Below are 8022 nucleotides of genomic sequence, written 5' to 3'. Positions count from 1 at the left end.
TACCTTCTGCATCCCTCAACGACCCTGAGTCCATGCTCCCAGAGGGATAGAGAATGGGAAAGCTATCAGGGGAGGGGGTGGGTTATGGGGATTGGGTGTTGGGAATTGTGTGGAGTTGTACCCCTCCTACCTTATGCTTTTGTTCACTAATCCTTTCTTAAATAAAAAATTAAAAAAAAAAAAAAAGAACCGATGTTCAATCCTCATCACCACTTTATCTTGAGCTGAGCAGTGTTCTGTTGTTTCTCTGTGTGTTTTTCTCACTGGTTCTGTGTTGGAAAAAGATCAGGAAGAGACTATTTGGAGAAATGTGGGAGCCCTTTGGTTGGTTCGTCTCCCATAAGGTGCATTCTGCTCTGTGTCCACAAGGCGGTGACATAACACAGAGGGGCCCCTGCTGGGCCAGCTTTCTGCCACTGGTTTGTCCCTTGGTCTGGACTAGTTGTTGATGTGTGTAGGGTGTTTGCAGTCTGTTTCCAGGATCTGTTCTTGGAAGCTTCCTTCCTAGGAGCTAGAGAGAGGCAGGAGACAGGGTTCACTGGGCAGAGCACCAGGCTTGCATGGCTGAGGTGTCAGGTTCCCTGGCCTGGTGGGGTGACCACAGAGACAGAAAGGTCCTGGAGCTCTGCCTTTGCTCCCCCTCTGTCTGTGTCATGGGTCAGTCCCCTTCTGTTTCCTGCTCTGCTCAACCCCCTTCAGGATAAAGCTCATGTGATCACCTGTGCTGGGCTGCTCTGGTTACGGGCCTGCTGGAGTTCCCAGACTCTCATGCACAGGGACCAGGGATGGAGCCCCATTCCTCACCTGCGGGGGGATCAGAAGTGAGACAGGTCAGGTTTGCAGGGGTCTCTCTCTCTCCCCACCTCTTTACCTCACTCTTGCCTCCTGTCTCAATTTCTCAGTGTATTTTCAAATTAAAGAGAAAAAAGGGAGGCATTGCAGGTGAGGGAGTCAGATAGCCTCTGATATCCGTGGATGCCTAGTGCGGTCAGGGAGCCTCAGCCATCAACCTAGTAGTAACCAAACTAGAAAGAGGGTGTGGTAGATAAGACAATGGCGATACAAAGGCACTCTCATGCCTGAGGCTTAGAAGTCCCAGGTTCAGTGCCCCACAGCACCATAAGCCAGAGCTGATCAGTGCTCTGGTTAAAAACAAAAACAAACAAACAAACAAAACAAAAACAACCCCCCCAATATAAATACATACATAACAGGGGAAGGAGTACCGTCAAGAGGAGATTTAAAATGAATGAATAAATGAAAGCCAGATAGCAAGGACAAAAGGAATAGAAAATGGAGGGAAAGCAAAATCTATCTCTAGTTCTCATGACTATTATTAAACATAGTAGTAAAATAAAACATGTAAATATAGTAAGTCAAAAAGGAGAGCTTGGGTGGAAGTGATTGCCAAGTAGTTATGATCTTTCTTTGAACCTATCTCACATTACTAAAAATATTAACAAAGTAATGTAAAATAAAAATGTTTTAAAAAGAAGACCTGGGCTTTGAGAGAGCTCAGCATCTAGCATCATTCTATCTGTCTCTATCTCTGTCTGTCTGTCACTGTTACTGTATGTCTCTCTCCCCATGATTTTGCTCTGTCTAGTATCCCACAACATGCATTCTGCCCTGTGTCCACAAGGTGGCAACATACTGCATCAAGGCCCCTGCTCCTTCATCCTTTCTCCCACTGGTTTGTCCCTTGGTCTGGACTAGTAGTTGCTTTGGGCAGGGTGTTCCCAGGATCTGTTCTTGGGAACTTCCTTCCCTGGAGCTAGAGAGAGGCAGGACAAGGTTCACTGGGCAGAGCACTGGGCTTGTGTCGCAGAGGCTCTAGGTTCCCTGGCATTGCAGGGTGGCCATCAAGATACACTATAATAAAATAATATGATAAACACAAATATTCATGCAAAGGTTATAATAATATGATTTATGATAATATTATGTAATACAATGAATAACCTAATATAGTAATATAATAGAATGATATATATTATAATTTTAACACATGTATAATAATATAATAGTACAATAAAATACAAATATAATACAATAAATACACATGTAATAAAATATATTACAATAAGCAAAAAATATAATATAATAATAGTCTCACAATAGAATTTATAATTTAATAATGCAATATAATAATAGAAACATCAATAAAATACAAATATTTAAAGTAAGAAGACCTTGAGGTAGGAGCCATCTTAGGAGTTCTGCCAAAGACTTTCATGCCTGTGGCTTCTGTAACCCCGTTTCAATCTGTGTCACCACCTTATCTTGAGCTGAGCAGTGTTCTGATGTTTCTGTGTGTGCTTTTCTCTCTAGATCTGTGCCAGGTAAAGATCAGGAAGGGAATATTTGGAGAAATACGGGAGCCCTTTTGTTGGGTTTAGTGTCCCATAGGTGCATTCTGCTCCGTGTCCACAAGGTGGCGACATAACCCTGCACGGCGCTTGCTGGGCGGCCCTTGCTTCCACCTGACCGCCCCTTGGTCTGGACTAGTTGTTAATGTCCGCAGGGTGTTTGCAGTCTGTTCCCAGGATCTGTTCTTGGAAGCTTCCTTCCCAGGAGCTAGCGAGAGGCAGGAGACAGGGTTCACTGGTAAGAGTACCAGACTTGAGTGGTTGAGCGCCAGGCTTCCTGGCCTAGTGAGGTGGTCACATAAACATAAGGGTCCTGGAACTCTGCCTTTGCTCCCCCTCTTTCTGTGTTATGGGTCGGCCCCATTCTGTTTCCTGCACTGCTCTAAGCCCCTTCCAGGAAAAAGGCATTTTAGCACCTGTGCTGAGTTGTTGGTGGTTATGGACCTGCCGGAGTTCCCAGACTTCATGTTCCCCACCTGCAGGGGGGAGGAGAGGTGAGGCAGGTCTCAGGGTTTTTTTTTTCTCCTTCTCTTTATCTTACCCTCCCCTCCTCTCTCAATTTTTAGTGTACTTTCAAATCAAAGAGAAAGAACGGGAGGGCATTATGGAGCGAGGTGGGAGAGAGGCAAATCCTCGGTTTCCTAGTTGGTTAGAGAGCCACAGCAATCTAACTAGTGGCATCCAAACTAGAAAAGTGGACGCAGTAGATACCACAGTGGTGATGCAAAGACACTTTTATGCCTGAGGCTCAGAAGTCCCAGGTTCAGTGCCCCACAACACCATAAGCCAGAGCTGATCAGTGCTCTGGTTAAAAAATAAAAATTAAAAAATAATAAAAATAAAAGAAAATACAGAAATAAATTATGTAAAAGGGAAATGAGCACAGTCAAGAGATTAAAATGAATGAATGAATGAATGAATGAAAGCAAGTAAGCAAGGAAGGAATAGAAAATGGAGGGAAAGCACATATGTAAACACCCTCACAGGTAGTGCTGGGGATTGAACTGGGAGAATGAAGGGCAAGGCTGGTGCTTGTCATGGGGCCAGCCATCAGAAACTGTATCAAAGTTTCCAAGCTGTGCGCGGTGCCTGGGTTCAGGTTGAGGTCACCCCAGCAGGAATCCTTCAAGGGGGTTCATTCCCTTGCAGCTGTTGAGCCAGGACCCCTCATTGACACAAAGGTCTCTGGTGTCCTAGGAGGTCGGTGAGTGCCCAGGGCCTTGGATGGCGATGCCTGTGTTTCTCTGACCTTTGTCTGAGCAAGAATACTCTGCATCTCTCTCTCTCTCTCTCTCTCTCTCTCTCTCTCTCTCTCTATCTCTCTCTGTGACTCTGTTTCTATGTTGCTCTACCTTTTGAGTGTGACAGGTAATAAACAGCATCGTGAAAATGTTGCATCCTAAATGATGTCATAAAAAAATCAGAGAGGGCTAGATAGGAATCACATTGGCTTGAGGATTGATCAGTGCTAGAAAAATGGTAAATCCATCCAGCAAGAGTAGAGTTTACCCACTGATAGGGGACAGGAGTCAAGTTCTCCTCTTTGGCCAGGCATGTGGAGAGTTTGCATTTGCTGTGCTGCACAGGAAGTCAGTCTTTTCTACAGGAAGAGAAACATGTTTGTGTATTTAGCCAAGTAAGTCAAGAGGAGGTCACAGCAGTTAGGCCTGGCAAGGGCAGGGGGTCAGACTGGGGCTCTCATGTGTTAGATAATCACTGTTCTACATTGGGCCATCTGGCAGGCTGCTCCATCCTTGGCCTATTGCAACAATCTGGGGGCTTGTGTTGAGAGAAGAAGCTGGGGTCTGGGGAGATAGGTTCATGGTTATGTCAAAAGCTTTCATGCCTGAGGGTTCCAGGCTTCAGGTTGAATCCCCAGCTCTCCAGCACAAGTTTGAGCTGAGCAGTGCTCTACTTTCACTCTGTTTTTTAAAATTAATTTCTTACTTCTTTTTCTTTTACCAGAGCCTTGCTCAGCCCTGCATCATGGTGAGGCAGGAACCTCAGAGCTGCAGGTAGAAGAATCTCTTGCATCAGCATTATGATATCTCTCCCTGTGCACCTCACTGCCTCTGTACTTCTAGCTCTCATGACTAAACATAACAATGAAATGAAATACATATATAATAGTAAATCAGAAAGGAGTGCTTGGGCTGAAGTGACTGCCAAGGAGTTATGATCTTTCTTTTTAAAATTTTTATTATATTTATTCATTGGATAGAGACAGTCAGAAATCTAGAGGGAAGGGGGTGATAAATAGGGTGAGAGACAGAGAGACACCTGCAGCTCTGATTCAACACTTGTAGAGCTTTCCCCCTGCAGGTGGGGACCAGAGCTTGTACCTGGGGTTTGCACATTCTAACATGTGCACTCAACCAGGTGCCACACCTGGTCTTTATATGAACTTTCTTTTTTCTTCTTCTTCTTCTTCTTTTTTTTTTTTTTAAAATTTACTTATTTACTCCCTTTTGTTTCCCTTGTTTTACTGTTGTATTTATTATTTTCTTGTTATTAATGTCGTTCGTTGTTGGATAGGACAGAGAGAAATGGAGAGAGAAGAAGAATGAGAGGGGGAGAGAAATACAGACACCTGCAGACCTGCTTCACCGCTTGTGAAGCGATTCCTCTGCAGGTGGGGAGCTGGGCCTGAACCAGGATCCTTATGCTGATCCTTGTGCTTTGCACCACATGTGCTTAACCCGTTGCGCTACCACCCGACTCCCTAGATGAACTTTCTTTAAACCTATGTCACATACTAAAAATATTAACAAAGTAAAGTAAAATAAAATGTTTAAAAAAGAAAACCTGGGCTGTGAGAGCTCAATAGCTAGCACCATTCTCTGTCTATGTCTCTCTCTGTCTCTCTCTATCTGTCACTGTTTATGTCTCTGTCTCTCCATAGTTTAGCTCTGGAGCCCTTTGGTTGGGTCTAGTCTCCTACAACGTGCATTCTGCTTTGTGTCCACAAGGCGGCAACATAATGCAGCAGGGCCCCTGCTGGGTGTCCCTTGCTCCTATGGGTTTACGTCCCTTGTTCTGGATTAGTTGTTGATGTGGGCAGGGTGTTTGTAGTCTGTTGCCAGGATCTGTTCATGGAAGCTTCCTTCCAAAGAGCTGGAGAGTGACAGGAGACAGGGTTCACTGGGCAGAGCACTGGTCTTTTGTAACGGAGGTGCCAGCTTCCCCGGTGTGGTGGGGTGGCACAGAGATATAACATAATAAAATAGTACGATAAAATACAAGTATTCATGCAATAGACATGAAAATATAATATATATAACATAATACAATGACTATAATAATATAATAATACAATAGTATATATATTATAATACATATATAATAATATAAAATAATAGTACAATAAAATGAAATGAAAGACAATGTAGTATAATAATACTACAAAAAGACAATCATAATATAATAATACAGTCTAACAATAGAATATATAGTTTATTTTTATTTATTTTTTAGTATTTATTCCCTTTGTTGCCCTTATTATTTTATTGTTGTAGTTATTAATGTTGTTGCTTTTGATGTCGTTGTCATTGGATATGACAGGGAGAAATGGAGAGAGGAGGGGAGGACTGAGGGGGGAGAGAAAGATAGACACCTGCTCACCTGCTTCACTGTTTGTGAAGTGACTCCCCTGCAGATGGGGAGCCGGGAGCTTGAACCTGATTATTTATGTCAGTCTTGTGCTTTGTGCCATGTGCGCTTAACCCACTGTGCTACAGCCCAAGTGCCATAATATATAGTTTAGTAATACAATACACTTATATAAAGATACAATAAATAAAACAAATATTTAAAGTAAGAAGACCTTGGGCTTAGGAGCCATTATAAGATTTCTGCCAAAGACTTTCATGCCTGTGGCTTCAAGAACTGAGGTTCAATCAGTGTCAGCACCTTATCTGGAGCTCAGCAGTGTTCTGGTGTTTCCCTGTGTGTTTTCCTCTCTAGATCTGTGCCAGGAAAAAAACAAGAAGAGAATATTTGAAGAATTATGGGAGCCCTTTGGTTGGGCCTTGTCTCCCATAGGTGCATTCTGCTCCATGTCCACAAGGCGGCGACATAACACAGTGGGGCCCCTGCTGGGTGGGTTTTTATCCCACTGGTTTGTCCCTTGATCTGGACTAGTTGTTGCTTTTGGTGTTTGTGGTCTATTCCCAGCATCTGTTCTTGGAATGATCCTTCCCAGGAGCTAGAGAGAGGCAGGAGACAGGGTTCACTGGGCACAACACCTGGCTTGCATGGCTGAGGTGTCAGGTTCCCAGGCCTGGTGTAGTGGCCACAGAGACAGAAGGTCCTGGAGCTCTGCCTTTGCTTCCCCTGTCTCTGTGCCATGGGTCAGTCCCCTCCTTCTCCTGCACTGCTCCATCCCCCTTCCAGGAAAAAGGTGATTTGAGCACCTGTGCTGGGCTGCTCTGGTTATGGGCCTGCTGGAGTTCCCAGACTTCCAAGCACAGGGATCAGGGTTGGAGCCCCATTCCCCACCTGCAGGGGGATCAGAGGTGCGGCAGGTCACGTATTCCTGGGTTTCTCTTTTTCTTCACCTCTTTACCTCACTCTTGCTTCCTGTCTCAATTTCTCAGTGTACTTTCAAATCAAAGAGAAAGAAAAAATGGGAGGGCATTGTGAGGGAGGGAGTCAGATAGTCGCAGATATCCATCGATTCCTAGTGCAGCCAGGGAGCCTCAGCTATCCACCTAGTAGTAACCAAACTTGAAATGGTGGTTGGGTAGATAAGACAACGGTGATGCAAAGACACTTTCGTGCCTAAGGCTCTGATGTCCCAGGTTCAGTGCCCCATACCACCATAAGCCAGATCTGATCAGAGCTCAAAAGCAAACAAACAAACAAACACAAAAAAACCCCAAAGAAAATTAATAAATCAATAACAGAGAGGGGAAGGAATACTGTCAATAGGTGATTTAAAATTAGTGAATGAATGAATGCAAGCCAGCAAGGAAGGAAGGAAGGAAGGAATAGAAAATGTGGGGAAAGCACACTCTCTGCATCTCTAGTTCTCATTTCTAAACATAACAATAAAATAAAATATGTAAAATAGTAAATCAGAGGGAGTTGGTGGTAGCACAGCGGGTTGAGTGCACATGGCACAAAGTGCAAGAATGGCTTAAAGATACTGGTTTGAACCCCCACTTCCCACCTGTGCAGGGTCACTTCAGGCGGTGAAGCAGGTCTGCAGGTGTCTGTCTTTCTCTCCCCGTCTCTGTCTTCCCCTCCTCTCTTCATTTCTCTCTGTCCTATCCAATAACAACAACAACAATAATGGTAACTGCAACAATAAAACAACAAGGGCAAAAAAGGGAATAAATAAATAAAACAAACAAAAACTGCTTAAAAATAGTAAATCAGAAAGGAGAGCGTGGGCAGAAGTGACGGCCAAGTAGTCATGATCTTTCTTTAAACCGATGTCGCATACTAAAAATATTAACCAAGGAAAGTAAAATAAAAATGTTTTAAAAAAGAAGACCTGGGCTGTGAGAGAGCTCAGTAGGTAGCATCTCTCCCTGTGTCTGTCTCTCTCATCTCTCTCTGTCACTGTCTCTGTCTCCATAGTTTAGTTCTGGAGCCTTTGGTAGGGTCTTGTCTCCCATAAGGTGCATTCTTCTGTTTGGCCACAAGGCGG

This window comes from Erinaceus europaeus, chromosome 2 (genome assembly GCF_950295315.1).
Source record: "Erinaceus europaeus chromosome 2, mEriEur2.1, whole genome shotgun sequence".
NCBI classification, from domain to species: domain Eukaryota; kingdom Metazoa; phylum Chordata; class Mammalia; order Eulipotyphla; family Erinaceidae; genus Erinaceus; species Erinaceus europaeus.
Note: the sequence above shows the minus strand (reverse complement) of the source record.